We start from the raw sequence: 26,565 nt of genomic DNA, 5'->3' as shown, positions 1-26,565 counted from the left end.
GCTGACATACTGGCCTGTTTCCTGCTGCATGTTACGATCCCTGTAACAGCTCCAAATGTGATCTAGATGCTATCAAGATGGGGGCAAGTATTCCCAAGAGTAGAGGTAGAAATTTGACATTACAGGCCTACTTAAAGGGAGAATACACCCAAGAATTAATTCTGAAGCTAAGAGCCAGCTGTCCAACATCTCAATGTGTCAGGAGAGAAATGCTCTCCTTTCTTTTTTTTTCTTTGTTCTTTATCATTTTGATGCACGATAGCGTCAAGGCTCGACTGAAAGTGCTGCGAAACTCAAAATGAAGAGTGCGTGACTCAGATAGGAAGAAACGCTCCACCGAGGAGGCTTTTTTTTCGTCTTCCAAAAAAGCGCAAAATAGGCTACCACGTCACTGTAGAGATGTGCCTGGACCTCAAACAAAGCCCTAACAATGCAATCAAAACACCATTGCTTGCTTCAAAGCCAGCTGGTATAAAATGCCTCATTGCCTCCGTGCCTGTAAGTCCTGTTTAAATATGTGCCGTCGCTCTTGCTTCATTTTTTTCTCCTCCTCCTCCTCCTCCTCCTCCTCCTCCTCCTCCTCTCCATCTCCTCTCCTTTCTCACAAATCTTATTCACAGTTTGCATTCAGTGATCTGAAGGGAAAATAAATAGAATATCTGGCTCCTCGTCAAAACTGTGGGGTCGAGCGAGCTGCCGCGGTGCTGCTGCCACCTCCACCGCCGCCGCTGCACCCGTGATTTGTCGCCATTTCACAGCAGCCGGGGCAGCTATTTGGGTGAAATTATGGGGCTATTGATTGCAGAAAGAGAGCAGTTTTACTGAGAGCAGCAGAGCAGGACTAGAGGCAGGCTAGGGAGAGGAGTACTCCCACTTTATTAGCTTATAGTGTGTTAGCTATACCACCACCTCCTCCTCCTCCTCCTCCTCCTCCTCTCTTTTCTCTCCTATTTTCCTGACCTCTTGTAAAGTTTCACAGTAGCATTATTCCTGCCTTCATTCGCTAAAACATCTCCTTTTTCTTTCTTTCTTTTTTTTTCTCCTTGAAAAAGCTATTATGACTCATTTGAGCCTGGGGACATCAGCTGTGTCTGTCTCATTTCTCTCTCTGTTGCTCTCACCTTCTCCTTCCTTTTCTTTTTTTTTAATTTTATCGCCATTTTTACTTGTAAGTTTAAAACATTTGTGGATCATTCGAAAAGGTTATCTTCCTTCAATTCAGCCTCTTTTTAATTCCTCTTTATTCTGTCTCTTTTGTCAAGGAGCACAATTTTAGCGTCATGCCTCAAGGCGGGCTAAATCATGTGGACCCAAACTGATGAAAACCCTCACACAGAGCCAAACAGAGGAGTTTATTGCTCCCATATTTTGTTAGAAAGCGCTCCAACCCAATCACAGTATGTGGTGTTTTCTGCAACGGACTGGAGGACTGCTTAGGGCAGCAGGGAAGCAGTCAGACAGACATTCTCCGTCAGTGTCAGATGCTGAAACCCAATTGTCTGTAACCTCCCAGATATTGCATAACATGCAGGGAGAGAGCTGGAGCAGCTGCAGTAATTAGCCCATTAACCCTAATGTGTCTAAATCATCTGGACAGGGAAATGGCTTACTGTAGAGCACAAGCAGCACACCACTTTACTGGGCTCGCTTCAACCTGAAAACCCACATTATGACAGACATAAACCCATCATTAGTTCATGTGAACTCCAGTTGAAATGATTCCTCTGCATTCTCTAGAGCTGAATAATTAGGTGAGGAATTGATTAGCAGATCAACAAAAATTTAGTTGATGATAAATGAAGGAATTGATTAATCAGTGGAAGGATAAGGTTGGTGTTATATTTTTCTTGTGGTCAGCAAACTTTATGAAAAGTCCAACACCAACAATGTGTTGGTTTGTCTCTCAATTATATATATTAACATTCAGTGTTGGGAGTAACTAGTTACATGTAACAACATTATGTATTTTCATTACAAAATAAATGTAAGTGTATTCCGTTACAGTTACTGAGTAAAAATGTGTCATTAACACAGTTACTAATGAAAATGTTGATGATTAGAAAGGGGGTTACAGATGAAATAGTGCTTTTGCTGGTTACTATTTCAGTGATGGACTACTACACATATGTTGCTCTAGTGACTATTTCCAGCAGCAGGACAATATTAGTGGAGTTTTCTCAATATAAAGTACAGTGTGTGTGTGTACATTATTATGAAGGAACATATGAAGTGCAACAGTGTGTCTTATTGATATAATATTTGGACAATCAATGGAGCTCTACAACACAGAGAAATAAAATATATCATACTTTGACACACACAATACTTTAGGATAGATCAGTTCATTGGTCAATGCTCACTAGATTTTTGGACAATAAGAAAAGAATATATAATCCCATCAGAATATCATTGTTTTGCTCACTGCTTGAAGCTCTTGTATCAAAGCCTTGTTTGACTTTATTTTTATAGATACTAATACTATTTTAAACATATAGCCCAGCAGGCTATTTCAGAAACTATTTACATAAAAACTGCTTTTTTAATGACAACCAACCAGAATACAACTTGATGAATAATGCAAGTTCCCTTACGCTGCCTCTCAATGTGGTAGAAAGGCTGTTGATGGAGATGTAAGACAGTATATTGACAGTCTATGAAGGGGGAGAACGTGTTGTTGCACAGTTGAGATTTCAACAGGATGTTTCAGAGAGTAAGATTGTGTATGTTAGCCAGATGTCACTCACTTATAGCTTTAGCATACTTCCAATGTCCTGCTCTGCTCGTCATCCGGCTGAAATTCATTAACAAGTTTAGGCCTTGGCTCCACCGGGCTGTCGCGTTCCAGCTGTGACGCAGTTTTGTTCCGTCTTACGTACAGCACCATCCTCCACTGGGAGCATTTCAGAAATTGTTTGGCTCTGGCAACACCAGGCAGAAGAGTGCCACCCCTCTTCCTGGAGAAGAAGCCAATGGTGTCATGAAACCTTGAGATTGTCCACTTCCAAGATGAACCTTTCGTCATAAATGGTGACAAATATCCGGCCTGGTGCCACCGGTTATGATGTAATGTTGATGTAGTGATGTGATATACAGGTCTGCACAGGGTGTTTGGTGAAAAGTGGATGGCTGCTTAATGCTGTTCTGGTGTCTGATTTCCTGCCTGGCTCGATCTGCTCTGTGCAGCTGGACTCGGCTTCTATCAGAAATAGATTAGGCAGGTATGTTTAGCTGAGGAGAGCGGAGAGCCACTTCTGGGATGCTTATGAAAGAGCATTGACTAGATTGGCTGTGATCAGCTCCTGTGTGCCTGGTGGAATCAAGCCCTTATGTATGCAATCAGCGTAGCGCTAGTTGGTGGTGGCCTTGTGCTGATGAAGCTTCCTGTATTTGATATGAGCTACTAAAATCAAAGGTTGAGTGACGTAGGAACAAGTTCAGCTTCAACACTGCTCGCTTTACAGCTGCCAATTTCAAAATTTCAATTAAATGGACTGACCCATTTTTCTTGTTTTCCACAATCCCACCTACCACAATGCCACCTACCCATTAACTGTCAATCAACATGTCCATAGTCCTATTCCTTACAAGGAAAAAAATGATCATGCTCAGTTTTAACCCCATTTTGTCATGATGATCCAAGCTACATGTGTGTATTAAGTTTTACTGTGTCACACACAACTGAAGTGGAGGCGTATTTTGCAAATATTTGCCAATGTTATTTATTGGTAATGATGCCTGCTAAGTGATGAAGGGGGCTTGTAACTTGGACAACAAAGTTTTATTTGGCTGTGCTCAGCAGTGCATTCACTACAACAGCAGCTACCATCTAGTTCTGAATCTCTTAACATATTGTCAAACATTATTCAATCCAGACTTTCTAATTTTTGTTTATCACCTCTGTATTAATTACTTCCTTTCTACTCTTTTGCTCTACTTAAAGATCCCAAACTACCTTTTATTTCAATTTTGTAAAAACTCGATACCAATAACTACTTAACCTTTTTTTATGTATGTGGCAGAACTAATTAATTGCAAACTGACCTAAAAGTAGGTGTTTCATTCCCTATGAAGGTTTTAAAGCTTTGTTATCTGATGATTTTATATCTCTTGTGATTACTTTTATCAACTCTATTTCTGTTTCTTTTTGAGCTCTGGTTGTATGATCTGATCTGGTTCACTGAGTGTTTTTGTTCTCATGTATCAGGCTTCTGGTTCACTGGGAAGGACCACACCCCAATATATGTATAATATACCAGTCATATCTGATTATGACTATATATGTAATGGAAATGAGTAAGTATTGGATACTGAGGATGGATGAATGGATGTAAAAGGTTGGTCTGGAAAGGATGTAATGGAGACCAGGCAGAAGGATACTCAGTGTGGAGGTTCCATCTCAGGCATGGTTTCACCTGCACTGATTACAGGCCCAAGACAGTACCTAAAATGAGACATGGGAAAGGTGTGTGTAACCAGTATGTATTACTACAAAGCACACTCTTACAAATGAATAATAAAGTTAACTGTAAGGATTGGACCAGATAAGTATTTAGGAATGGCTGGATCCAAGAGGATGGATGACCATAGTAAAATAGAAACACAGGACATGGCTGTAGATTTTGGCTGCATGTATTGAAGAGTAAACCAGGTTATATGCAAGTCGTACCCAAGGTAAGTTCAAGTCACAAGGTAGACAGAGAATATCCATCCTCTTCAGGGAACAAAGACACTTTTGCCTGTGTCACTCCTACTGGCAGACATGCTCCCAACATATATCCCATCTCACCATTGGAAACTCCATGGAACTGTCTGAGACTCTATCATGACACCAGTGCACATGGGCATGATGCCTGGAACACACTTCCCTCAGTCAGCTGGACCACTCCTAGGAGTAAAGTCACTTTTGCCTTCATGTCCAGGACTGGTATGTAATGAATATTTGATTCTGGGGCTAAGAGTTTGACTTTCTGAATGATAAGTGAGGCAATCTGTGCTGTTGTGGTGATACCCAGACAAATGGACTATCATGAGGATGAACTGTTGTTGAGCTTACATTAATATGAGCTTGTGCATGATGTGAGTTTGTGCATGATAGCTCAACTGAGAACTTGTAGAATGAAAGGGAGGCTGAAGTTGTTGTCAGGATCTGGTGCTTCTGAAAGAGAGTTAAAGATCTTACTACTGCTCCTGCAGCTAAAAGTAAGGTGTTTGGAAAAACTAATACACTCCTTTTCAGTAAACCCTGGAAAGTTGCCAGAAGTCTGGGTGAATGGCAAGACTTTGAAAGCACTGTTAATGTCTGCTTTAGAAAGCCAAGCTCCATGTCCTGCCAAGTTGATGAGGGTGCATATTGCATGGAGAAATCTGGACTAGGACTGACGTTGGTGATGCTCAGAATGTGTGAGCCGTATGGGTAAGACAAGTATATTATTTAATCTCCTTTTCCCAGAGTATTTTTGAGTGGCTACACCTAATGGGCTGATGCAGAGCACTGGAAAAGGATTGTCACATGGGCTTATCATGAATTCCTCTTTGACTTCTTTTCCAATAGGGCATCAACAATGTGACCGTTGCCAAGCGTGGACAAAACTTTGTGGCAGCTGTGGGAGCTGTTGAGAAAGGACCAGTATGGGACTTGGGAGCATTCAACGATTGTGGTACCTCAAAAGATGAGTAGATTCAGGAATTGTCATGAACCATTCTTGGTGGTATTGTGAGTACAACTGAACCTGGCATGGGTGCCATCGCAGAAGAAACAGGTGCAAAGGAAGGAGCAACTTGAAACATGGGAACCACCAAACATGAGAAGCACCAACTTGATTAGTCTGTGGTGGAGGCCCTTGGGTTGCTGGATGTGGCACTTGGCCATGGAGGCTCTGTGACTTCACATATGACGACACTGGCAGTGGTTCGCTCTGGGGAGGATGCCTGAAGTATGGGATGGTCTGTGTTTGTTGTTGCTGACTTTACTATTACTGTGGTTGAAGGGAATGCCTTTCCCTTTCAGGACTCTTTGGAAGCAGGATAAAGTCCAGTCTCTAATGTTGGGCTCTCCTTGTGGATGTAAAGAACAGCCAAATCGAAGAGGAGGGTGCGCTGCATGTGCACTGTGGTGGATAGCTAGGGACTGTTGTTGGGATAGGCAGCTGATGATTGTGGCCCCCACTGGGAGTTGGATGGATCTAATTTGGGGAGCTTGAATGGAGGTGCCTTTGAGGCTATCTGGAAATCAGGATCCATGATGAGTTGACATGTCTGGAGTTTATATTTCAGCGTTTGTCCAAGTTTTACTCTAATGCTGTCATGCCTTTACGCATGAAACACAGTCTGTCGGAGACAAAGAAGGCAGTTTTACCTGGTAACCGAAGTCTCGACAGGTGATTAGAGGTATGTTTGAAGTGTGACCCAGCTCCCAATCCTAAATTAACTAATTAACTTAATAACTCTCAAATTTCATATATTTTACATCTTATAATTATGCTTTTGTAAACAATTCAGATCCTAGGCACACTTCCTGTTCTCCATTCACTGCACCAGCTCTCTGTTGCAGCTTGTATCCAGTTCAAAACTCTGGTGCTGCTCTCCAGGGCAGTAAAAGGAACTGCTAGTTATTGGCTAAGAAGAACAATGGAGCTATTTCCCTGCAGAGAAAAGACAAATAGGCGAGCTCTGGGCTGAAATAGGTGGAATATGACATCTGATGGAGTGATCTAACCGAATAAAACCCTATTAGTTGAATGATATAATCAACTTTGAATTGCATATTGATCGGCACATCAACAATGATCAAGGTGCGTCTACTGTAGCAGAAAACAAGATGATAGTAAAACCTATTTTCCTTTAAGTATTATTGCACTATAAGCCCCCCCACCCCCCCACAATTCCCTTCTAATATTACAGGCGCACACACATTTCCCCCCTCTAGTAATGCATCCATTTCCTTTCCCCCTTAGTTTTCCTCTTAGTTGGGGTGTGTCCATCCATCTCAGCGTCTGGCCGGGCTCTTGGCGAGTAGCGGGGGCTTCCCATCGCACTCAGCAGCGGAGCTGTCCAGCCAGCACTCTCCCTCATTACCCCCATGCTTCTTCTTCCTGAAAATGCACTTTTAAAGCACCTTAATTGCATTGGGGAGATAACCCCGTGGGCGCGAGACAGGAAGCCTTGGCCATATAGAGCTTTAAGGGGCTGGATGGGTGGAGAGTGTGTGTATGTGTGTGTGTGTGTGTGTGTATGTGTCACGGAGGGTGGAGGGCTGAAGCTCTTTGCGTCAAATCAATGGCCCATCCAGAGGCTAATGCAGCTCTGGGCAACTCCTCAGGAAGCATTAAGACTATTAGTGCAGGCCTGGCAGGAACACACACACACACACACACACACACACACACACACACACACACACACACACACACACACAACACACACACACACATATTGTGAGAGACAAAGAGAAAGAAAGATAGATATAGAGAAAGAGATAGATACTTGTGGGGTATTTGCATAGATTTATATTAATTTCCTCGAGACTAATCCTAACCCTAACCATAAACACTACTCACCTAAACCTAACCATTAACCTGACCTTCACAACTGACCCAAAAATCAGCATCTGAATTGGGTACATGGCTCTTGCCCCAAAAGCACAAGCTGTCCCTAATCAACTGGTCCTAAGTCTGGTGTGTGTCCCTTAAAGTAACTTAATCATACCCACACACACACACACACACACACACACACACAAACACAAACACAAACACAAACACACACAGATGCAGTGCACACACATTTTGTCTATCTGTGATGCACACACACACTGATGCAGAGGAGCTGGAGCAAGCATGTGCAATGTGTGTTTGCGCTTGTTCGTACATTGTATTTTTTATTTGTGTGTGTGTGTGTGTGTATGTGTGTGTGTGTAGACTTGGCCAGTGACATGTAGACAAGTCAATGAGGACAAAGCTCAGCACACCAGAGCAGACCTACATCTGCAGGGTCAACAATCACAGCAGGGGGTGGACTGAGGTTGTGTTTGTGAGTGCATGTGTGCGTGTGTGCGTGTGTGTGTGTGTGTGTGTGTGTGTGTGTGTGTGTGTGTAGGTGGTCTATTTGAGTGTATGTGCATGTTTGCACAGTGTGCACATGTTTGTACTTTTATCTGTCTCACAGCAGGGGGGAAGGCTGTGGTTGTGTTTGTGCGTGCATGTGTGTGTGTGTGTGTGTGTGTTTGTGTAGGTGGTCTATTTAAGTGTATGTGCATGTTTGTACTTTTGTCTGTCTGCCTCTCTGAATCTACAGTTTTTGTGCACAGAATGTAAAAACCAAGTCAATCTGCCTCTATGTGTGTGTGTGTGTGTGTGCGTGTGCGTGTGCGTGTGCGTGTGTGTGTGTGTGCGTGTACATGCATGTGTGTGTTCTGAGCTCAACACCAGGCAATGTTTTTATCTGTATGATTCAGGGAGTTTATTTCTGTTGCAGATGTGTGTTTACATATAATATAAAAAAATACCTAGAGACCGAAATCCACATGGTTCCAAACCTTTGATACTGATTGCTGATTACCATTTTCAGAGCTGGAGGAGATAAGCTAGCCAGTGTTTCATTTTCATTAAAAATGAGCCCCCCAAAAAATATTTTTAATCTTTTTTTTCTTTTTAATTATTTGCAACCGTTCCGATTGATCTTGTCACCGTTGTAGGTGTTCAGTATATGAAACAATAAGAAAACCAGGCTCACACTCATAAATTCCTGGAGATGAGAGATGATTCCACTACTGAATGTCTTTGTCAGTTGTAATAAAAACATCTCTGGATTGTATTTTAAATGAGTGAAGACTGTTACATTATTCTTTAGTCTTTGCTTCAAATATAATGGTCCTCTGAATCTAATGGAGAGTTGGCAAAATGTCAATGTGAAAAACATGAGGTCAAGATTGGTTGGCAGGCTTTTGTGAGATAATGGCAGAAGGAAACAAAGGAGGAGAAACTGGCATCAACAAGTAATTTAATCAAATATTTCTCCTGAGAAATACAGTTTAGATTACTACTAGACTAATACTTGCCAAAGCCATGTGAGATATATGAGACTGTAGAGTTATAGCGTAGAAGAATTGTTCTTGACACCAAGTGACTTATTTGTGCCTTCAGTTTGTTCATTTCGTTCAAAGTAGTTCATACATCATATTGTAACCCTGAACTTTATATACACCATCATAGAATAAGAATGACCCAGAAAATCCAGTTCAGACCCATCAGTTAACAGGAATTGGTGAAAATTTGTTAATATATATTATTGTATCACAGTGTGCAAACTACATCATGGCTTTCGGGGGAGCTCACTTTCTTTTTTTGGGGGGGGGGGGGGGGGGCCTCAAAGAAAGGAGTGACATTGGAAATATGAAAATTTACTAATGACCAAATAAAACCTCCACACAGGTACCAAACATCACAACCAAACATCACAATACGGCCTAGGAGGACACAGTATACAGTATATTATGTAGCTTTTCAGTACAATGTACAGAGGGGTCGAGGTGTTGAGCTGTTCCATCTTCGGCTTCTTCTGTCAGCTTGTCCTGTGTTGTCACCCCGGGTGTTGGCGGCTTTGTGTTGACAGCAGTCCCGGCAGCAGGTGTAACATCAATGTTGGTGGTCGTCAAGCTAACATTTGTGGTAGAATAAAAAACGCCACTGGGTCTGACTGCTCTTCAGAGTCGATTGACTTCATTTCTTTTAGGCATCACTGCATGCTGACTACCACATAACAGAGAAATGAATAATGTCAATTCAGTGTGCAGACTGAGTTTAGTTTTTTTCAGTTTTTGCAAATGTTTTTGGAAAGACTTTGCCGCCTCATGCTACCTCTTCAGAGCCACACACATCATCAAGGACCCTGCACACCCCAGCCACCACCTTTTCCAACTGTTGCCATCTGGTAGGCGCTACAGGTAAGCCAAAACATGTACCTCTAGAGTCAGAGACAGCTTTTCCCCCAAAGCTATAAGCACACTAAAAACAAAAAACCACTAAGAGATGCTGCTATTGATTGATTCACTATGCACTTTATCACCATCACATTGAATATGGACTATTTAGTCTTATTTTATGTATGTTATGTACTGTATGTAATTGAATAAATGGTAAATGGACAGTACTTATATAGTGCTTATCTAGTTTTTTTTTGATGACTCAAAGTGCTTTTACATTACATGTCACATACACACATTCATACACTGAGCCAACCTGCTCATCAGATGGAGACTAACATTCACTCAAACATTCATTCACTTTTGGTGCAGCCATCAGGAGCAATTTGGGGTTAAGCATATTTCCCAAGCAGACTGGAGGAACCAGGCATTGATCTTCCAATTGGTGGACGACTACTCTAACTCCTGAGCTACAGCCATGTATTTATACATACTGTATATGTGTGTATGTACATGGATGTGTATGTATATATGTATACACACACACACACACACACACACACACACACACACACACACACACACACACACACACACACACACACACACACACACACACATATATTTAATTTTGATACATTGTTGTATGTTATTGTATTGTATCTTGTTGTTCTTATTCACTGACCTATCTTTTCTATATTTGAATTTGTACCATTAGAGTAGCATTTTTAATTTCATTGTATGCGAAGTGGACAATGAGAATTAAGAAAACGATTTAATGATGAATAACCCTCATGTGTGAATCTCACATCCATAATGGACTAATTTTACACATGATCCATGACAATCAAAATGCAGAAAAATAGAAATGCATTTCAAAAATAGCATATCGTCAATATTTTATTATTATTTCACAAATCATGTTTTCTGGGGAAATGATGTCTTATTAAGCGCTGGCTCCCCTGCAGTGCACACCCTGTTGTATCATATAAATAATTATATATTTTATTGACTTTGTGTAATCTGTTTCAATATGAGCACTACACTAAATCACTGATTAACTTTGGAGTAGGCAGCAGAATTACTATGCAAACAAGCAACTTGACGACTAATGAAGGAGGGCACCATTTAGAAACTTTACTTTATCAAACATCTTGCCTCCTAATGCCTCAGTATGCCTTTAAAAACTATGATACTTTTTGCTACTTTCACATATATATAGATATATGTGCAGCTACATTTTTCTTCAATAGTTTTCAGGAAATGTATTAACTGTAACCCCTTTCTTAACCCTCGCTGATGCTTATTTATTTGCATCCCCATTAGTTGTTACCTTGGCAACAACTGCTCCCCCGGGAATTCATACTATATGCATTTTAATAAGCACATTTAGTTAAATGTGCCTTTGACGACATCTAAGCTCTTTATAGGGATTGTAGCCTACGTCAATGCATGTTTTGGATTTTTCTCATGCATGTGACCAAATGCATCATTAGCACATGCATGTATGTGCCAGTGTGTGTGTGCAGAAAGCCAAACTGGGCTCAAACTGCTAAGTGTCAAGCAGCATCACCATGTCTCATTGTTTGTTTAGACTGGAAATTCTCACAGCCCAGTAAGCGTCTCCCCAGATACCAGCTACCGCCTGCACTTTAGGGAATGAATCATCTGTTTCTGTGCTGGTGTGTGTGTGTGTATGTGTGTGTGTGTGTGACTGTGTGTGTTAGCCGGTGCATGTGGCTCTGCATCTGAACTTGTGTGTCTGTGTTTGTGTGTTGGCGTGGGTGGGTGGGTATTTTTCTCTGTCTCTCCTTCTGTTTCTGGATTGTCGCCCTTGTCTGAATCACAGCTCAATACTTGCAGTGTCGGGGGTTGCGACACAGAAAACCACACAGCTATTAAATATGGACACTGACTCACTGGCACAGCAAATTAATAAAGTCTGGAGCACACGCACACACACACACACACACACACACACACACACACACACACACACACACACACACACACACTGATGTCTAGGGCTGCTGTTTCACTTCTTGTGGGTGAAACATTTCTCGAGCCACTGCATCTCAAGGTTTTAGCTTAAAAAGACTCTGTCAACAGGTCTGCTGTCACACTGTTTGTCTCTCTGTGGGAAGGTTAATTGTGCATGCACGCTTTTTCCAAAAACGCCTTGCTTCACATTTGAATAGTCACATGCATACACACCTGCCTATAGTGCAACCAGCAGACTGTAATTTTAGTCAGACATCCCTCTGAGGCAGAGCTGCTATGAACAATATAATAGTCTTACTTGAAAAAGTAAAGCTTCATGTATGTTTTTCCCACAGTGGCCATATAAAGCAATAAAGGCACAAATTTGTTATCCAGCTTCCACAATGTATTATAAAACATTTTTCACTGAAAAAAAAGACTATTTCTGTACTTACACTTAATATTTTGAGTACATAACTACGTTCACACTGAGAAATATGGAAAAATGCTGCACTATGAGTACCTGGATGTTGCACTCAAAATGGCCAAAAAGTTGAGAGTGCAACTATGGACATTTCTTGTCCCCAATGATCACCATCCATGTAGCAGAAGGAGTAACTATCACCACTTGCAAACAGGAAATGGCGGCTGAGGACATTGTCACTATGGTGAACATCACCACATTATACAAATGTAAATTATACATGTTTTTGTTTTCTATACTGTTGTCACATATAAGCTATCAGTAGGTTTCTTGGATTAATTTAGCAGTCTGTAATGATTTGGTACTACGAACAATAATGCAAATGCTAATGTTAGCTTACTTATGATAGCTTACTAATGCTAGTGTGCTAACTAGCTATCATATGATTTGAAACAACACTAACCTGCACAAGTACAGAGCTTATACAGTGTACTAACAGAGGCATGCTAACAGAAGCATGTGATATGAGACAATAAAAGTCAAGAAGTCAGAAGTATGAATATTCTAAACATAATAACTTGTATTATATTTATTCTAAAGCTACATTTATCAGGTTCTTGGCCACTGAAAATCACATGTGACATTATATGGGCTCATGAAGTTAGCGTAAGTAACTATCAAATAACTAGAAAAAGAACAAAAATTGGGCCCAAAAATCTGAGGTCAAATAAACAATAATGAAACTAAGGCTTCAACTTAAGGCAACACAATCAAAACCAACCTAACTAACAAGTGAAACAACAAACAGAAACTTTAGGCTCTGGTGGTTTTCAGCCTTCCCCTTTTCTCATCTCATCAAGATGGCTGCTTCCCACAGACTTTTTAAATGGGTGTGCTAGTGGTCAAAATGTTTGCTTGGTTAATAAAATGTATAGTAGGCTTTGATATCTGCTCTACCCGGCTCCCCCAGTTCTGTGAGCCAATGGGATTTGAGCATGACCTGTGATTTAGACGTTAAAATCGTTGGTTATTTCTGTCGTCTTTGCCCATGACATATCCAACTATGGCCACACTGGCTGACATGCTGGTCCTTCAGTGTATCTCCAGAGATATATATGCATGTGAGGGAAAGAAAAGACAAGTGCAAAGAGAGAAGCTGACACACATCACTATGTCCATCATTATATAGCCTACAGTCTATTTTTATATGATTGAAATTTTAAATCTTGCTTTAGCTGCTAAATGCTTCACTATGTACACACCTAGTCACTGACTTAGTCTATAATTACATGGTGGTCAGGTATTGTACAGTAGCTTTATTCACAAAACACTACATCTGGAAATACTGTTGAGAGAGTGAAATGAAACAATGAGCTAAAAGATGCTAAAAGGCTGGCTTGATACTACATTTAAAGTCACATTTCACATGAAACATTATTGATTTGACCAATTGTATTATCTCATAAAAATACTGCACATAGTGGCCTTGAGTTAATTTGCCCTACTGTTGTCACTACTAAAAAACAATCAAGCAGTGACATTTTAAAAGGGGGATTATGTTTTTTTCTTTGTCCTGTACATTTTGATACCAATCCAGCGGTGCACTACAATGAACACTAAAAGTATTTTGCTTGTCTGCTCCACTTTTATAACGTCCCCCTTCGGCAGTAGTCAAATCTCTCCAATTATCACAGTGATGTGAGGAAGGCAGAGTAAAGATTAATGTGTGTGTGTGATTCTTTCCAGCATGCGGCTTCCATACGCAGAATAAAGACTTTTCCCTTCCGGCTGATTAACTTCCTGTTCAGCCTTCTGAAAGAGGCAGGTATGTGTTCCATCTGCAATGTTCAAATTGACTGATGCACAGTGTCAAATTATTGTTACACATGCCAGATCCACCGGTGACCTTGATTGAATCTTTTGCAACTGGCGGCAGGCTGTTGGAAAATAACCAAACAAACTTCTGTGCTCTTGAAGGCATCAGACTTTATTAGCAGCCTGCTAGTTCATGTATTGTAGCTACCAGCCACCTACTAGTATTGTGTCATAGCAGTATATCACTCATTTTAAACAGTATGACAGTTGTGCATGTGTGTGTGTGTGTGTGTGTGTCATGATTAATATATCACTTGTGTCATGTCTGAAACAAAAACATCCCACATTGATGTATTTTTATGACGCTACATGTTTCATTACTGTGCATTCTAATATGAAAACAGAAGACAACACTTGTTTTCCTTTCCGAATTTCAATAAAGTGACTGAGGTAACTCCGACTAGCGGGGAGTTGTGGAGGGCTGGACGCTCTGCTTTGTAGTCAGGAGTTGCAGCGGGTGTCGTCAGCACAGACCTCTCTGCTTCCATCAGGAGAAACATGAGAAAGTCTTATCTTGACATCAAAGATCACTTTGACCCCTTGCAACAGAAATCTTTGTGCTATAGACATTCTTTTTTCGGTTTTGTCTCATACTTTGCTTTGCATGTGTGTAGTTTATGACCCTCAATACATTTTCTGTGGCTATTTCTCCAAAATTGGAATATTTTTCCTAAATGTACCAATTTGAAGGCTTCCAAATGTTTTGACTTGAGACAATGAACCTGGCATCTCAGCACTAAAAGCAGCTGTTCTTTTAGGCTTCATAGTCCAAACTGCTGGAATACTGCAGATTGCATTTGATGAGTTTTAACATCAGCATAATTGAACAGATTACAGATTAGAATCATTCCTTTTCTCTTTTACATTTGATTAATTTTGTTATAATGTAGTTGTGCACCATGGTACATGCACACCCTTTTCTATAAATCATAGTGTATTTCCATGGAATTAAATGTCTATGTACTATGTACTATTAATGTACTATGTAAGTAATGTTTTAGTCTGCTTGATCACACAAGATTATTTTCCATTTGTCCTCATAAGTACCAAGCTTTGATAAAGGTTCTTTTACTTATGTTTAGGTTCTGGCAGTGAGGGTGAAATATGTATTTTTTATTGCAGCCAGAACACAGAACCTGTTTTTTTTTTGTTGTTTTTTTTTTTTTTTTTTTTTTTTTTACAAAGAATAGGATTTTAAATACTCCAAATGAGTCCAAATTACCCTAGTGCAACCCCAATCTCTTTAGTCATGAAAAAAGTATTTAAGATGCACTGAATAGTGTCTTCATTTAATCATTTAACTGTTCAATTACATTTCCATTAAATTATATCTCTTGACATGAAAATGCTGTTTTGTAGTCTTCTCCACACTGTCTGAAATACAATTCTGGTGGAGGAATACAAAATTCTTGTTCTTTGTCTGACATCAGTGTTGGATTAACACTACATGTTTCATTTGTTATAAAAGTCACCTGTGTGAGTACAATCTGACCAAGATATGGAGCGAGCAGAGCAACGCCTTTTTTCAGAAAAGGTTTCTGAGTGATTGGATCTGTGACATAACTCATCACATCTTACTCACATCAATGTACAATGCTCCTAAAGAAGATGTTTACACAGCAGCAGTATTTCAAGTAGAGGTTGTTGCTTTTCTTCCCCACCTGGATGTTGTTCATTTCCTGCCCCAAACCAATTCCTGGTAACTGCAAGAGCCCCCTGTTTCTGAGCTGCAATGGTCCTCTGTTCCTGTTCTACAGCAGTCTGTGGCTGGGCTTTTGCAGCTTCTTATTTCCCTGGATCCTCTGGCTTACCTGCTGACCTCCTCCAAGACAGTCAGCTGTTTCCACTGACCACCTTCTAGATATTCAAGAGTTGTCTGTTTCCATTTACCTCCTTGCAGAACTTCAGCAGTCAGATGCCCCTGCCGATGTTCTACCAGACCTCCACTTGTCAGTCTCTGCCGACCCACAGCCCAGATCGTCAATCAACCATCTTTGAAGACGCCAAGCCAGATCTCAGTCCGCCTCCTGCTCTCCACCACTCCAGTGGTCTGTTTCTCCTGCACCTTACATTCACCTGCAGTGGAATTTTCTGGTGCTAGATGCCCTTCCTGGCTTCTGGCTTTGTCGCTGACCTCCAGAGCCGCTCTGGTTTCTTCTTGTTAACCCTCCTGAGCATCGCCCATCTGTCATACCTTCTGGTTGCCCTCCTGACCAACTTCGGCCGTCGGTCCTGCATCCCAGTTGCTTTGTTTGACAATCCCAGTGTATATATACCTGCCTGATTTCTTTGTCAGTGTTTCTGGTGCTTGACATACTAGCCTGATACCTGGGCCCTCTGTTACCTTACTGCTACTGGTGTACTCAAAGAGCCTTAATCAGTAATTCCTCAGTCTCAAATTTATTGCAGTTTCTATGGAGATAAGAATTACCCAAAAGGGGAGTGTCTGTCCATGTTAATGTAGAGTTAGCTGGTCCTTTTTCTGGTCATTAATTTAGTTATTTTGTCAACCAGGGTCTTCTCAGGATGTCTGGTTAACCTCAATTCTGTCAGACCCCCACTGGGTAATGAGGTGTGTTCAGTGAGACACTCACCTCCATGCCGCTAGAGAATTAATGATTGTGTTTTGAAAAATTCAGAAACAAACAAAACTGTCCTCTGGCATCAGTAACTGAAAGGATAAGCAACTTTTTTCAGAGGCATCCTGGTGAACTTGGCTTTATTAGGGTGACCATGTAATCACAATGTCCACATTTCAAGTCCAGCCTGGACCCTCATTTCCTGTCATACCTTATCTGTCGGCTATCTAAAGATGAAAAAGTGTTACTACAGTAAACTACTCACATGCCATATACTGTATACATATAAATAGTCATTGGTTGCTGTAAATCCATATTGAAAGTGAATTGATCCCTTCCTGGCATGACCACACACACACAGACACAGACACACACACACACACATACACACACACACACACACACACACACACACACACAGACACACACACACACACACACACACACACACACACACACACACACACACAGACGTTTTTGCCTTTGCTGTGATATAGCCTGGCAGTGGCTGGCTACAAACCTACAAACTGACTGTGGATTTTGGAACAAGTCCTCCAATTTAAACAACACAATACAGTTTTGGTCTGTGGACTCCAGAATGACACACATAAGTGCTTTGCCATAATTTGTTTGTGCCTTACAAAACTGTTCTAAATTAATAATTTTATGATGTGGGAACTCTGTTGTTAAAGGGGACATATTGTGAACATTTCCAGCTCTGTATTTTGAATCTGGGGCTCTACTGTAATATCTTTGCATGTTTCACAGTTTAAGAAAATTATTGATTTAACTCATACCAACCTTTTACACAGCCCCTCAGTTCAGCCTCTGTCTTTAGCTAGTGTCTCTTTAAGGTCCCCTCTGGATGAGCTCACTCTGTTCTTATTGGTTAACTTCCGGAAGCTACGTCATAGCCAACTTCCAGCCACTCAGGAGACGACATCAATATAATAGAATTTCACAAAGCACTCATAGCAGATTGAATCCTTGGCTTTTGACTTGCAGGGAGTATTTCTATATACATTAACCTCAAGTTTTGGAACTTTGGTCATGTTTAACATACTTTACATATTCAACATTATGACATTATATAAATAGCAGAACATAAAGCAAAAAACATAATATGCCTGGACCTGATTGCAGCTTCTCTAGTTCATGCTCCCACCAGATGTGCTGCAACACATTTGAAAAGCATTCTCTGCTCAACATATGTACCTTGTCTATTTTTGACTGAAGGTCAGGCTTCACAGAGTAGATCATGCCAGGCAGGAAGTCTGACATAGCAACGGTATATAGCATCAGGTCAGTTTTTCAAAATAAAAATACTCTGTGCGGGCGCATCATATATATCACATCACTACATCAATATTATCTTATAACCTGTGGCATCAGGCCAGAAGTCAACCGAGACAGAGGCTATTTGTCACTATGGATGACAAGAGGTTCATCTTGGAAGTGGAAAGTCACAAGATTTCATAACACCACTGCTGCCATCACTGTCCTGATCCCTGGCTTCTTCTCCAGGTAGAAGAGTGGATCATTTCTCTCTGACACTGCCAGAGCAAAAAGCCCTGCTTCTGAAACGCTCCCAGTGGTGTATGATATCTTACCAAAGGAGGAACAAAACAATGTCACAGTTGGAATGCAACATGGCCATACCTAGTGGAATCAAGACTTAAGGCTCATGGAAATCCCTTTGCTCCCGAGAAATGCAATTTCATTCCGCTGTATGTATTTATTAGATATGGTTGGAATGACAAATAAATAAACTTGAACTTGAAACATCATGGTTTAGGTTAAGTTTAGGGGACCGTCATCATCATGGTGACCATGTGGTTAAAGTTAAGGGATGATGATTGGGGTCATGGCGTTGACTCGCAGTTGAAAATGGGAAACTAGCAGCAATGGGTTATTTTCAAGTCTGCTGTTTTGTTTACTCATCCATCCACCTCAACCTCCTCCCAACATGGACTTGATCACACTATAATAAGTTACCTAATTTCCTGCTTTGCTCACGTCATAAATACAATGACCACTGGAGGGCTTCAATCACTTGAACACTATTTGGGGGCACTTGCTGAAAAAAATTATTCTATCATGTTCTATCATTTTTCTTGGGAGCACATTCTCTGACATTGTCCCCAGTTTCTTACAGCTAAGGTTGAATATTGTATGATCACTATCCCCTGCTGTTGACAACTGAGCATCTGGGCATAATGTCCTGCTCAGAGGCCCTTTAGTAGAAATTGTTAAAGGAGGTAAAAAGTTCCTAATCGACTTTCCTCCCCAGCTGGAAGTGCCTCTCTGATATATAGACTTCATTTCTCCCTGGGTGCTACCTGTCTTCCTTGCCTTTTACCTGCATATCTGTCTACACACCTGCCTGTCTTGCCGTCAGTCACCAGCCAGCATCCCCTGCTTTCAGCTGGGACATCTGTGGTTGCTATGGTAACACCGCTTGGGGGGCTCTCAGCACGCCTCACCTGAGCGGTTCCAGACTGATGGACGTACAGACAGACACGCTGTGGGCAGGTGTGCATCATCATCACCATTATCACCGCCATGAAGATATCACCATGGAGACCTGCATGTATGTGGGTGTGTCGCTCTGTGTGTGTGTTGGAGAGAGCTACCTTGCCTGGCAGACGCCGGAGTGGGTGACTACACACCTCCTCACCTATAGAATATCATCGCCATCATGTATTATGGATTTTTTTCTCCCCCCTTTGTTCGTCGCTCCCCTGCTGTCGATCGTAGTTGCAGGGTATTTTTAGGCGTGTATTTCTGTTTTCTCTCTGCTTGCACATAACCCGACACAGCCAGCTCCACATTGATTTTGGCATGCAAGATCTCTTCTGCTCCCCTCTCTGTCTTCTACACACCTCCCCTCTGCCTCTTTTCAGCATTCCCTCTCCATTTCTTCTCCTCAGATTTCCCTCCATCTGTTTTCCTCAGCCACTATTCATTCTCTCTGCTTCTGGCACTTTGCAGTCTTTCCAACACTCTTCCTCTCCCTTCTATTCATCTCTGCCTTTCTCTCTCTCTCCTTTCCTTCTACTTTCATATTCCCTGTGCCATGTCACAGCAGCTGAGGCCTCCATAAGCAGAATCTCTGGGTACCTGGGTGGGTGGGTGGGAGTGTGTGTGTGTGTGTGTGTGTGTGTGTGTGTGTGTGTATACAATAGGACCAGCAGTCCTATGGGGTGGGAGGCACAAACAACATCCGCAGGGCAACAAACAGTATTTTTCCACTGGTGCTAAAACACATTGCCATTCGGAGAAAAAGGGATGGATGTGGGGTGGGGGTGGCAGAGGGAAAAGGTAAGAAAATGAAAAGAGGAGAGGGAGAGAGGGGGGGGGGGGGGCCTTAGATGGTGTTAAAAATACATCTTTGTTCCAGATGCTTTTTATGCTTCTTTTTAATTCTTGCGCTGCTTGTTTGTGCTCAGGTTTTTCATAGGCATATATAACGCATTTCAAACTGTAAAATCCCACCCAGGATGGCCCCTGGATAATTTTTTATCTCTTTTCATGCTGCAACAGTCAGCACAAGACTTGACTACAGCTGTATTGATATACATGCACATTGGAGTTAAAGGAAAAATCCATCCAGCAACACTTTAACACTGAAGAAAGAAACCGCCTTAAGGGATGTACCTTGCATTTATTTTGTTTGTTTTTTTTGGTCTTTTTGGAAGTTTGCTAGTATATTCTTCTGTGACATCACTTTGAAATATCCCACTGGAGATTTTTTAAAAACTATATAAAGTGTGTATGCAAACAAAAAGGTTTTTTTTGGTGTCTTTTTCTAGATTAAGCATTTTATAAGGAAAATAAACACACGTTTAAGGAGAAATCAATCAAAGAAGAAGCAGAGATACTCCACCAATAATAATCCCAACAGACTAAAATGCAATGCTGCTTTTACTTTTACTTTACTTTAACTTCACTTTACTTTAATCTCATGTGCACACATTTTTTTAACTCAAACAACTGAGAAAACAAGTTCACAAGAAGTAAACCAAGTAAATTCAAATAATTGTGTCCATTTGCTTTGAATACACAGAATGACAGTAGGCTATACTGTAAAATGTAGTGGAGTAGTCCCCCAGTATTTTGATCACTAGGGCACATCGATTTGTCCAATTAAAAGTTACTGAAGAGGGAAAATAAAGCTTTCTATGCTTGCTAACGGTTAGTTAGCAATTCGTTAGCTCAGTTGGTAATGGAACGAATGGAATGGAAGCCTTTTTTTAAATTATAAATCACATTGACATGAATTTATAATAATATAAAAATAACTCAAATATTAGTATTAAGCCCTATCTAAAGAAAGCTCATCTTCCTTCTATTGCTCTTCCTTTCATTTTACTTTAAGTAGCTGACTATGAACATTTGAGCAATGTTACACACTTTAAATTAATCCGTGAAAATCTGCTCCTTATATCACAGTCTCTGAAGTAGTCCATTGGAGACAGCGATTTCCATTAAAGCAGATCAGGTCTCTCTGACATGATGTACTGAACCCATTTTGACCACATTCCCCTAAATATTCCTGTTTGTATTTTTATAGAAAATGTTAGTTCTTTTATTCATTTCATTTCATAAGTTATTTTTAACCAGTCTTCTAATGATGGAGCATCTGGTTGCAACCTCTTCCTAGTCTGGACCCCCCCCCCCCCCCAATAAGTAATATTCCCATTTGCCTGCCTTAGTCAGAGTAGTCTGTGTACAATACCCATATACATATATATTCACATTGTCAATCAAATGAAAATAGAGATTTGAAATATAGTTTCCAAGCATTTATGAATTTACAGCTATTAGGATGTAGTTTTTGGGCAGTTCCAAAAGAAATGATTATGGTTGCCCACATTTGCTCCACATAGCCTCCAGCAATTCATTCCAATACCTTGATATCTCTACTGGGCAGAGGTGATGAAAAATCTCATAACATTTTTCCACCCAAATTGCCTCCAACAGTGCGAAGATGTAGTTTCACACAGCTAATAAGTTATGTTAGGTTCCTGTATTTTGAACTACCTCTTACACCATCAAGATAGTTTGCTGTAACTGTGAATTGACCAAAATTGAATTCAGGGTGTAAAATTTGCTTGGATTTACTACACCCTCATGAGTAAATCCACTGCTCTCACACATTCCATTGGAATAAATGGAATTTGCTGCTAGATTTGGCCGTTTTAAATTCTGGTGTGTCCAACTGAATGCCGTAGTTGATAGGCCTTGAGCTATCAGTTATGGCATCCAATCACTAACAGATTTACAACAAAGAAATGTCGGTCTGATAAAAGACTTGCATGAAAGCTTATGTAACCTTGCTGAAGCCTCCATAGGGATCCCTCATGGGGTAATTTCCACTTTGCGTTTCAACTCCTTCCAGCAGGGATGAAAGACAGAGACGGCAAGGACAGAAGCATCTTATTTACCAAATTCTCACTCTAGCATCATTTTGACAAGATGGCTCATCATTACATATAGTATCTTGCTTTTATGATATTATGTGCAAATAATCAATAGCAATTTTAATGATTTGCTGCTCCAATACTAATCATTTGCAGCGTTAGGGCATAGCAGAATGTAATTGACAATACACACAACAGATAATTACAATATACTTATAAATGAAATAACACAATAGACATTAGAGAGCAATGAAATCATCTATAAGTGCTAAATTATTTTACATAAATCAGCTATGTGAAAAGGCTACAGGTACAGTTATCTGTAGTCTGGATATTACAGGACAACTAGTACTGTAACCATATCAATATATTTTTAATTTGATACTCATTGTTCCTGAATGATCCTAGATGAAATGGAGAATAAAATAAATGTCTACTGAAGTTTGAGTCATTCATCGTTCAGGTTACACAGTATAATTGTTATTGTATGAATAAATATGAATAATGTTAGTGTTATCATTCTTCTCTCCATGGGTAGTCTGCCTGATCAACATTATTGTAATTATGCAGTAATTTCAAATTTATATCATAGTAAAAGTTCTGTTTACACAGCAGTCCAACCATTTTTTCACTGTCCCATCAGATCAGCTGAGCAATAACTAAAAAGATTCTTCTTGTAGGACTATTGCAGTCTGATTAAAACAAACACTTCCACAATGGAAACAACTGTGGTTCTTCGGCCTCTGAAGCCTAGTCTCTCCTTGTCTCATCCAAGACACATTTAAAGTATTGGAACATCCCTGGTAGACCTCTCAAATTTGGCATTTGGATTCAATTCTGCCAAATACAACAAACAAAGGAACTTTTCCTCTTGGTGTCATAAGGTCGCCTTGTTTCTAGAATGCATGCGTGGAATGTGTGTAAACAACCCCGTGATTGCAGAATGTATAGAAACATGTGCAACAGCAGATGTGAATTGGCCTTTAGTTATACAGTAAGTAAATTAAAATGTATTGTACTCTAATTCCTGAAATGCTGCACTTTACACATCAGTGTCAATTATCAGCTGTACTTTATAAAAAGAAAGGTATCTGCTGGCTTTATCCACAAACCAATGGGTGTCGTCACTGTGATATGTCTGAATTTTTTTCACAGTCTATAGTGAAAACCTGTCCTTTAAACTGAAGCATCCATGTCTCACTCAGTCTCTGACTTAACTGCAGTAGTGCTGTAGTAATTTGTGTTGTCAGTTACACCACTCCTTGCTGTTAGGTTTTCACACACTTTGGACAGTGCCAGACTAGCTATCTATCCCTGCTTGTATTGATTATGCTAAGCTAAGCTAATGGCACACAGACATTAAAGTTAATCTTCTCTTGTAACTATTGGCAAGAAAGTGAATACGCCCCAAAATATTCAAATATTATTCACACTTGTGTAACAATTTATTTTCAATTTCTCTAGACTTTCCCAAGTTTAAGGCCATGGCGGACCGTCACAGGATGAGTTTAGAGTCTGTTTGACATCGGCTCATGACATTGGCTCATGACATCAGCAAATTTGACATTGCAATATTGAAAAGATCAAAATGAAGTAAGATGCAACTGGTTGCAGTGTATTGCAGGGTTACTGATAATGGCTGCATACAGTATGAGAAGCAATAATGTGTGACAATTTGCCGCTGGCAGCACACACCATAAACAGAATCTAAGCCCATCTGCATGAAATGGATGAAAGCTGATACAAAGTGACACTGCAGCTCGCCAGTCGTCCTGCTGTTTCCCTCTGTGGGTCAATGCAGAGACGAGATGAGAAACTCCTCCATGTGAATGTAAATGCTTTTAAACAGAACTGAAAGTAGTATGCCACGAAGTCAAAGCTTAAGACAAGAGATGGGTTTGTGTTTTTGTGTACTCTTTGTGTGTGTGTGTGTGTGTGTGTGTGTGTGTGTGTGTGGCCAGTGAACTAATTCATTAATCTGGATGACAGTTCTCTGTGAACTCGACAGTACTGTCGGTGGTGAGGAATTACAATGAGACAAACTAGGCGTTGTTCGGTGGAGCAGTGATGCTCCCCTGACATCCCCAGCACTGTTCAAGCCTTTCAAAACAGCAAGATTGTGTTTCGTAGGAAACAAGGAATGACAAACATGAAAATATATTAAAAGAACAGCCAAGAATACTGTAAAGTCAAAACACCTTACCAATCTTAATTAAACTTGTCAAAAATATGAAGACATTACAATGAGATATGCTGCTTCTTGACATGTAAGGTGATCTGTGGATGCCTGATAAGTGTAGGAATACACAGAGGGCATCAAGGAGATACAAGGGCACCACCTAAGCTAGCTTAGTTTCAGTGATAACTGAACTACTAATGTATCTACATTTTCCTTCTTTATGTTATGGTAGTTCCCATTGTTGTTGCTGGAATTTGGATTCAAATTGCATACCCACACACAATAGATTCACACAGTACATGCATGTACTTGACATAATACGGAAGACAAAAGCTGGCTACATTGTTGTTTGACTTCTTCAGGCTTCTTTTTTTTGTAATGGGAAATGAATTTAAGTCCCCCTTTATTCAAATATGTTTTTGTATCTTTCGCTTATCTGTCTGATTGATGAGACTGATAGATGTGTATGGTTTATTTTTACATCCAACATTTTGGAGCCATCACTGGAGCCGCACAGCTAGAGTGGCTAAAACATTTATTTCCAGTCAAATTTACACCTCCCATTTTTAGTGCCATTGTGTCCTCATTTGTGTCACTAATGAGGGCATTACCCAGCTAATGACTTCCTCCCACTAATTGCAAGAGTACCGTGCTATAAGAATAATTTAACAAACTCCAAATAGGCAAAAAAAAACTGTTTCCTTTTTTAAATACATGTCTTTTTTTAACTAGTTAAATAAATTGCTAGCATGTGTAGCAGTGGTACAGTACGTTAAAATTCACCTTGTGCGTACCACATGTTGATGTCATGAGTTCTAAAAGGTTGAAGAAACATGAGGTGGTGTTTTTAAAACTTTTCATCATCTACAAACATCCACAATGAAGGTTAGACCTCCTTTAAGTCTTTAGCAGTTCTCACTTTATGGCTTTTAGATCTCCAAACACTTACATGCACGCACATGGAGGGAAAAAAAGCATTAACAAATACACACACACACACACATGGAAGCACACCCACACATGCTACTACATCTTCTTATTTAAATTTTGTTCAAGCCTGGGGGCATTACACCAGTGGGTGGGTATTATTTCACTTCTTCATCACCCTCTGATTCTGTCATACACACAGTAGTACCTAAGGGTGGTTATGATTCATAAAGACCAAAGCCAGGGTGGGATGAAATGGGTAAGGGGACGGTTAAAAGCAAATCTGGTTTAACAAGCGTTTTAATGGCCTTTTATTGCTTTTAGTCTTCACATTTCATCTGGGTCTGCGAGTGGGGAGTGGCACCTCTAGTTAACCTGCTACCTCCCAGTTTGCTGTGTCACTGTAGCTGACGAAATGATGACTGAAGCTTACGCGCTCACGCAGCGGAGTCACTGATCTCATTCTGCTGAGGTCATGATCGACTACACCCTTGATGATGAGAAGAACCGCATCTCCCATGGGGCAACTGTCTTCTTTCCTGGCAGCAGGATGTGGAGGGTGACTGTTGCTTACTTCAGTGTGATGCCTTGTACATCTTTTCCATTTTATGACTGTGGGTTCCAATTATAGTGTACAGGCTAGGCTGTGTGTGAAGGGGCACAGGCAGGTTTGTGTGTGTATGAGAAAGCAGAAACTGATGCTAAAACACATTTTGAAGAACCGAAGAGACTGTAAGAGTAACGCCAGAGCGAGGACAGAGTGTCTGTGTGTGACATGAGTTCTGCTGACATGTGTTCTGCTCTCAGTGTTCCCTCATCACACCGCCTTTTCATTTGTCATGACCTGTGCTGACCTGTGATGGGAGCTGTTCCGTGACCACCATCTTGAACAGCATAGAAAACAAAAATAGGAATATTAATATACTGCTTACTTAGATTTCAAACACTCTAATACACTTTACAGGGCAGTAATAGGCCTGTCACAATAATATCGTAATTATCAACATCATCATGTCTATATATGGACTCATCGTATGATACATGGACATGACTGTGATCATTTTTTTACCTCAGTATTGCCACACTTCACATTAGCAGCTAAGAGACTATTCATGTCACATTATCTAAACAAGTAATGTCCTCCATTCCTCACTGTGTACGTCCTGAGTGGAGACTGTAGAACAATTAAAGGTAAATAACTCTGTCCCCAACCATAATGACAGTCTGTGTTTTTACACAAGTGTAGTGCCCACACTCCA

This window comes from Scomber japonicus, chromosome 10 (assembly GCF_027409825.1).
Source record: "Scomber japonicus isolate fScoJap1 chromosome 10, fScoJap1.pri, whole genome shotgun sequence".
In the NCBI taxonomy this organism is placed as follows: domain Eukaryota; kingdom Metazoa; phylum Chordata; class Actinopteri; order Scombriformes; family Scombridae; genus Scomber; species Scomber japonicus.
The sequence above is the reverse complement of the archived record's forward strand: the minus strand, read 5'-3'. Positions refer to the sequence as shown.